Raw genomic sequence first — 7,338 nt, 5'->3', positions numbered from 1 at the left:
TTTTTTCCTTTTTTTTTAATTTGACAAAGGAATAGGCCACGCTTTGAAAGCGTGGCAAAAGATTTTAGTTGGCAAGCCACGCTTTTGAAGTGTGATTGTATGAGCTCAAAGCGTACCGAAAACCAACCTAATCAGCACACTTCAAAAGCGTGGTGATATGTACAAAGCGTGGCAAAAGATTTTAGTTGGCAAGCCACGCTTTTGAAGTGTGATTGTATGAGCTCAAAGCGTACCGAAAACCAACCTAATCGGCACACTTCAAAAGCGTGGTGATATGTACGCTTTTTGGTACGCTTTTAAAGCGTAGCTATAGGTTAATAGATATGGCCACGCTTTTTAAGCGTGGCAAGACATGAAAGCGTGCCAATAGAAAAAGGGTGCCAATAGATCCACAAAAGCGTGGCGATAGAGCTATCGGCACGCTGGCGGATGTGACCCTTTTAAAAGTGTGCCGATAGCTCAAAAAGCGTGGCGAAAAGCTATCGGCACGTTTTTTTGTACTTTTCGGCACGCTTTTAAAGCGTGGCAGAAAGCTTATTTTCTTGTAGTGATCCCAACGTTAGTGACAATGTTGAGTGTCACTAACGTTGGTTCATCCTTCGTTCCTCATCGTTAGCTTCCACGTTAACCAAGTTAACGTGGAAGTTAACGTGACTCTTGGGGGTTGTGTGGTTGTTTCAACGTTAGTGACAATGTTGAGTGTCACTAACGTTGTCGACAACTCTTCATCCCTTACGTTAGTTCCCACGTTAACCAAGTTAACGTGGGAGTTAACGTGGTACTTTGCATCATAGGCCAACGTTAGTGACAATGTTGAGTGTCACTAACGTTGGCTTCTCTTCCCCCCTTAACGTTAGAGGCCACGTTAACTAGGTTAACGTGGCTTCTAACGTGGCCACTTATGAGTAATTGCCAACGTTAGTGACAATGTTAAGTGTCACTAACGTTGGCTCAACTTCTCTTCTCCACGTTAGAGTTCACGTTAACTTAGTTAACGTGACTCTCTAACGTGGGCATTGATGGCTTTTTGAGAGTGTTATTGGCAATCACTTTTCTCATTAACCTTGCAAGTTACCTCCCCTTTTCTTGCTTTCTTTTGGTCCGGAAATCAAGCAATAAAGTGCATCAAAGCTCTAGTCCAAGTCATGAGTAATGCAACATAATAATTGTCACTAAACATATGCAAAATCCTCATGAAATTATGTAAAATGCACAATGTATGCTTGAATCAAGGCATAGGTGAATATCTACCCAAAACTAGCTTATTTCCTAAAGAAATGCATGAAACTAACCTAAAAACAGTAAAGAAAAGGTCAGTGAAACTGGCCAAGATGCCCTGGCATCACAACACCAAACTTAAAGCTTGCTTGTCCCTAAGCAAGTACTGGAACAAGAGAATGATGAATGAAATGTCCAGAGGAATGAGTCATTCTTGTGGAAGTCATGTTACTAATTTTATGGTGGTTTCATGCATAGCAACTTAGGTTCATTCCATTACTAGCTTTCAGACCTTTATCATGTCCTAAAACACCCACTTTGTTTACATCCCATGAGACTTTTATTCATCGATCCTTTTATTGTTATTTCAAGGGTTGTTTGTGTTATTTAGGCTAAGTGCTCTGTAAGGGGGCAACTCTTTAAGATAAGCTTTCAGCCAACACTCCCGAACCAGTTGGTTCAAGGTGCTAGGTGTTGAGACACCCCTAAGGACTTACTCCCTCAAGCCTATCCCCCATACATACACACCACAGGAATATAGTTTGTTTATTTTCTTTTCTTGAGACCTTGGTGTCCCGCACCTCTTTGGGTTACTAAATGCTCTGTAGTGAAGATTACTCTTGATAGTGGACTTTCAGTTGATAATCCCGAGTTAGTTAACCCAAGTTACCAGGTGATAAGGCACCCCTAAGAGCTTATTCATCCAAGTAGATCCCTCACACAGGAGCACCACAGACACTTGCTTCAAGATTAAAACCATTGATGCCTAGCCTTATTGCTTACTCTTTTTCTTTTGTTTTTCACTTCGATTGTTCTTTCCCTTTTCTCTTCTTAGGATCTTGTTATTAACTTAGTCTCATGAGTGTATCCAAAGCAAAGTATTCAGGCCATATAATTGTCATCCCAGCCTTGTGGTTGAACCAACTTAGCTAACTTATGACTACCCCAAAGATTCATGAATGCACTTCCACAATATGAACTCTACTTCTGGTCTTTTAAAAACACTCATTCTCTTTTTATTTGATTTAAAGGGACAAGCATACAAGTAAGTTAAGTGATGGTGCAGTAACATAAAGACTAGTGCACATAGACCTATTCAATACCACAAACTTAAAAGACATGATTGAAAAAGGTTTAACATAACATGGAAGCAAGTTCTATTTCATACAAGATCTTCCTTATTTTAAGACATAGAGAAAGATGGAACAAAGAAGGAACTCCACCACCTTTTACTATTGTGGATGTCCATGCTCTTTTCCTTGCTTGTCCTCCTTGTTTCCTCTTTCATTTCCTCGCATCCGTGCCAATCTTGCTTGCTTCCAATCCTCAAGTGCCTTCCTCACTGACTCATGACTCTCTTCCACCCTTTGTCTTTCCTTTCGTGCTAATTCATCCTTCATTTCGTCATACTTGGCTATTCCTGGATGCAATACTGGCAGCTGTCCCACTAAGTAACCAAGCCTGGCTTGAGTGTTTATATGATGTCCTGTTTGGCTCATGTAAACTCCTTCTGCGAATGCCCTTTGCTTGTCCAATAGTTCTACCTGTTCTATTTGTCTTCGATGCATCTCATGTATGTGTGCCCCTTGATGTGCTTGGATGTTGATTAGCCTCTGGGTGGATTCTTGTTGCTCGTTTTGCCTTTGTTCCATCCTGTTGAATGCTTCTCCCCATTGTTGTCCTTGGCTTAGTTGCTGATCCATCATTTGCCTTTGCCACTCACCTTGCTGAGTCATCCATCTTGAAAGTGTTTCCTCTTGCCGCCCCATCATCTGTAGTTGAAGCTCTTTATGTGCTCCTTGGCTTTCCAAATATTGTCTAGATAAGCCATCAATGGCCTCCTGCAATTGGTGCATGTCCAAGGTCTGTTGTGCTTGACCCTCTAAGACTTGGCCTTCCACTACTTAAGGGGCTGTCCTCTTCCTTTGCTTCCGTTGAGGCAGGGGGGATGCTACAGCGTTCATCCTTCGGACCGTTATTGGAATGCCTTCTTTTATCCAAACGGGGTCCTCATCTTCAAAAACCACCCTAGCTTTCTTGCATATTCGGTAAATAGTGCTGGGATAACCTAATGTTCCTCTTGAGTCACTTTTCTCTGCCATCTTTCTAATGCCTTGAGCTATGATCTCATGAACTTTGATTTCTCCTCCCTTGAGTATACAATGCACCATTGTTGCTCTCTCGAGATTCACCTCCGAGTTGTTTGCAGCTGGGAGAATAGACCTCCTCACTAGCTCGAACCACCCCTTAGCTTCAGGAGTGAGGTCTGTTCTCTTAATGAACTTTGGTTTATTTCCTGTACCCCTTTCCCAGTCAGCTCCTGGTACACAAAGGTCTCATAAAAGCTGGTCATAATTGGGGTTGTTGTCCAATCTTGAGTGGTAACTTTCTTCTTCAAACGGTATAGACTGTAGCTTCAATGCCCTCATTACACTCATGGGACTAAAATCCACCATTGTTCCTCTCACAAAGCTTGTATATGACTCATCTTTCTTATCATATCTGACTACATTTGCATAAAATTCTCTTATGAGATTTGCATTCACCTTAGTGACCGGGTCAGTGAGGAGCTCCCATCTTCTCCTTTCTACCTTCTCTGTGATTTCGGGGCATTCAGTCTTCTTAACCTGAAACCCCAGCTCATAGATGATTTCCTTATCAACCATCCACCCGTATTGCAATGCATGATGCAAGCTTCTAAATCTCTTCTCATCATATGGGTGTTCTTCCATGGGTTTCTTTCCCTCCCTTCTCTTAGAACTTGAAGATGCCATGAATGATGGTTAATATGTGAAGGTGGTAAGGTTGTGGAGACTTTTGGTCGTTTAGGGTTTTATGGCAGTGAAGAGAGTGGGGAAAAAATGTTTATAATCGATAGAGGGTGTCTTGTACAGAAAGGAAGAGTGGTGAAGGGTGTGTGATGACAATGAAAGGTAGTACGGACAAGGGTCATTTATATAGAGAAGTTGTGAAGGAATGGAGGGTGTAGATTGATGCAATAGTCACTTGATGGACGGTTGGGGTTATGCATGGCTAGAAGACAAGGATCATCACTTTATGATGGGGATTGCTCGGTCTTCTAGGGTCCCATTTTTTCAATGTTGCATGGCAACATTTTCCAATGTATTCCCTTTTTAGAACAAGTGTGAAGCCCCTCCTTTTGTGGTGTCTGAACCTTCTTTGTTTGGTTGTCCAATCTATCCCTTTTCATGCTTCTTTTCCTCTCCTATAAAGATTTAAAATAAGGCAATTAATATGATAAAAAAAATTGAAACTCTACGGCTAAAATAAAATGAAAGAAAGGATTTGATTGTTCATTTATGAATTCCAACTAACTAACTAACTATTGGTGGGTCCTTATATGCATTTTGGTGGCACCATGGGGTGACACCAAACTTAGTTTGAAGCAATGTGATGAAAAGTTTTTGTTCAAAGCTCCCAAGACTAGCATGCATGTTGGCTTGCTTTGAACACCAAACTTGTTCTTCACTATATACTGCATGATAAAGATTTCACCAAATGTTTGTCAAGTTTGGGTTGAAATTCATAAACATTGATTTATTCATTATTTTTTTAAAAACATATAAAACATGGGTTGCCTCCCATGAAGCGCTTCTTTAGCGTCACTAGCTTGACGTTTTTCCTTCATCAGGGTGGTTGGTAGTGCTTAAAGTCCTCCCCTCTTGCTGTGGACTTGTATCCATTGGTTGGATCAATGATCTCCACATGTTCTAGGGAAAGAACTTTGTTGATAGTGAAGACCTTAGGTAACTGAGATGGTACAGTAGGGAGATTAGGGGGAATATCTGGGAAGTAAGCTGAGACAACTCTATCCCCTGGAGAGAAATCTTCCGTAGGAATCTTCTTGTTCCTCCATCTCCTTGGTAACTTCTTCTTTGTTTCTTTTGAGGTTGCCTTCCCCTTGGTGACCTCTTTTCTCCAAGGAGTTGTGATGCTATCTTCGCCTGCCTCTAGAGGTTTGGGTTCCTCCAACTTTTCTTTGAGCTGTGGCAATTGCTGTTTTCCTTGTTTATCAATTGAGGGGGTTTCAGAATAAACTGGCTGTGCTTCAGTGCTTGTCTCCTCCTTCAATGTCTCCTTATCGTTTGTGCTTAGTTTCTTGTCCTCTTGATCTGTTTCTTGTGAGAGTTTGAAGACATTGAAGCTGAGTCGTTCATCATGGATTCTCAATATTAGCTCCCCTTTCTCTACATCGATAAGTGCTCTGGCCGTAGCTAGGAATGGTCTTCCCAATATGATTGGGTGAGTGTGACTCTCTTCCATGTCCAGAATGACAAAGTCTGTTGGGAGAAAGTACTTCCCAACCTTTAGCAACACATTTTCCACCACTCCTACTGCTTGCTTTTGAGTTTTGTCAGCCAGTCTGATGATTACATCTGTGGGCATTATCTCATTAATCTGCAGCCTCTTCACCAGGGATAAAGGCAGTAAGTTGATGCTGGCCCCCAAATCACATAGTACTCTATCGATCATAGTTTCACCTATGGCACAAGGGATGTGAAAACTCCCTGGGTCTCTTCTTTTCGTAGGCAGCTCAGGTTGAATAAGGGCACTACATTCCTTGTTCATCACTATAGTCTGGCCTCCTTTGGGTGAGCTTTTCCTGGGAAGAAGTTCCTTCATATACTTGATGAATGCAGGCATTTGTTGAATTGCCTTAATGAATGGTATGTTTACATGCAGAGATGCAAACAAGTCTAGGAACCTTGAGTATATTCTCTTTCCCACAGCACCATTGAGCAGTTGAGGGAATGGTGCATAGAGCTTCAGCAGCTCTTGTTGTGAGATTTCTGGTTCTTTGTGATCTCTATCCTCCTCCTTTGTTGAGTTGTCTTCAGGTTGTTTGTACATTTTGCCTTGCTTGTCTTCAATCTCTTGATCACTTGTAGTGACCATTTTGCAATCTTCCCATCTTACTTTCTTTGCTTCTCCCTTGGGATTTTTCTTCGTGTCACTTGGGAAGCTATCAGTAGGTTTGGGAATCTTCTCAGCTAAATATCCCACCTGGAATTCCAGCTTCCTAATGGTCTCTCCCTGGTTCTTAATATTGGCTCGCACCTCCTCTTTGAACACCTTATTTTCTTGAATCTCTTGGCTTATTCCTTCAAGTAAGGCTTCAATCTTAGAGAGCTTGTCATCAATTGATGAGTGGTTCGGAGCAGATGTGCTGTTTTGGTTTTGATAAGTGTGTAGAGAAGTGTTGTTGTGGGGGTGTTGAGATGTCCTCTGGGTGAATTGCTGGTGAGCTGCATTATTGTTGGAGTTGTAACGTCTCTGGTCTTGGTTTTGATCTTGCTCACTTCCCCACCCAAAGTTTGGGTGGTTTCTCCATCCAGGGTTGTAAGTTTTGTAGTATGGATCATAGTTTTTCCTTGGTGAATTCCCAATGTAGTTGGCTTGCTCCTGACTCCCTTCTGCTTCTTCATTCACCCCTTCTTGGATTGTTGATGAAGATGAGATTGTTGCTACTTGGTTCCTCTCCATCTTCTTGGTGAGGTCAGCCAGCTGCTGGGTAATGAGCTTGTTTTGGGCCAACAGAGCATCTACATTGTTTAGCTCCATCACTTCTCTTGTGTTCCCTCTTTTGGAAGCATAGAAGTAGTCGTTTTCTGCTACTGTTTCAATAACATCTATGGCTTCCTCAATGGTCTTCTTCTTGTTCAAGGATCCTCCAGATGAATGGTCCACGGCCTTCTTTGACTCATAAGAGAGACCTTCATAGAAAATGTGCAGCTGGACCCATTCATTGAACATGTCAGGTGGACACCTCCTTGTCAAGTCCTTGAACCTCTCCGATGCTTCATACAGAGTCTCACCATCTTGTTGCCTGAAAGTTTGAACCTCAGCTCTCAGCCTATTGATTTGTTGAGGAGGGTAGAATCTTGCTAAGAATTTGTTCACCACATCCTCCCAAATTGTCAAGCTCTCCCTTGGGAAGGATTCCAGCCACTTGGCTGCCTTGTCCCTGAGTGAGAAAAGAAATAAGAGCAGTCTATAGGCGTTAGGATGAACACCATTAGATTTCACTGTGTCACATATTCTCAGGAAGGTGGTCAAATGTTGATTGGGGTCTTCTTGAACACCTCCTCCAAACGAACA

The 7,338-nt window shown here is 42.1% G+C and overlaps 1 non-coding gene across 1 annotated transcript; it reads left to right on the top strand.

Annotated features, from left to right (window-relative positions):
- The first annotated feature begins 6,991 nt into the window (after window positions 1–6,991).
- On the top strand, window positions 6,992–7,095 carry LOC148555753 (small nucleolar RNA R71). The gene has a single exon (XR_015886761.1). It is a non-coding gene; the product is annotated as a small nucleolar RNA R71 (small nucleolar RNA).
- The last annotated feature ends 243 nt before the right edge of the window (window positions 7,096–7,338 follow it).

The sequence above is a fragment of the Arachis ipaensis genome, chromosome B6, assembly GCF_059453495.1.
Source record: "Arachis ipaensis isolate K30076 ecotype BB chromosome B6, ASM5945349v1, whole genome shotgun sequence".
Classification (NCBI taxonomy): Eukaryota; Viridiplantae; Streptophyta; class Magnoliopsida; order Fabales; family Fabaceae; genus Arachis; species Arachis ipaensis.
The sequence above is the reverse complement of the archived record's forward strand: the minus strand, read 5'-3'. Positions and strand labels throughout refer to the sequence as shown.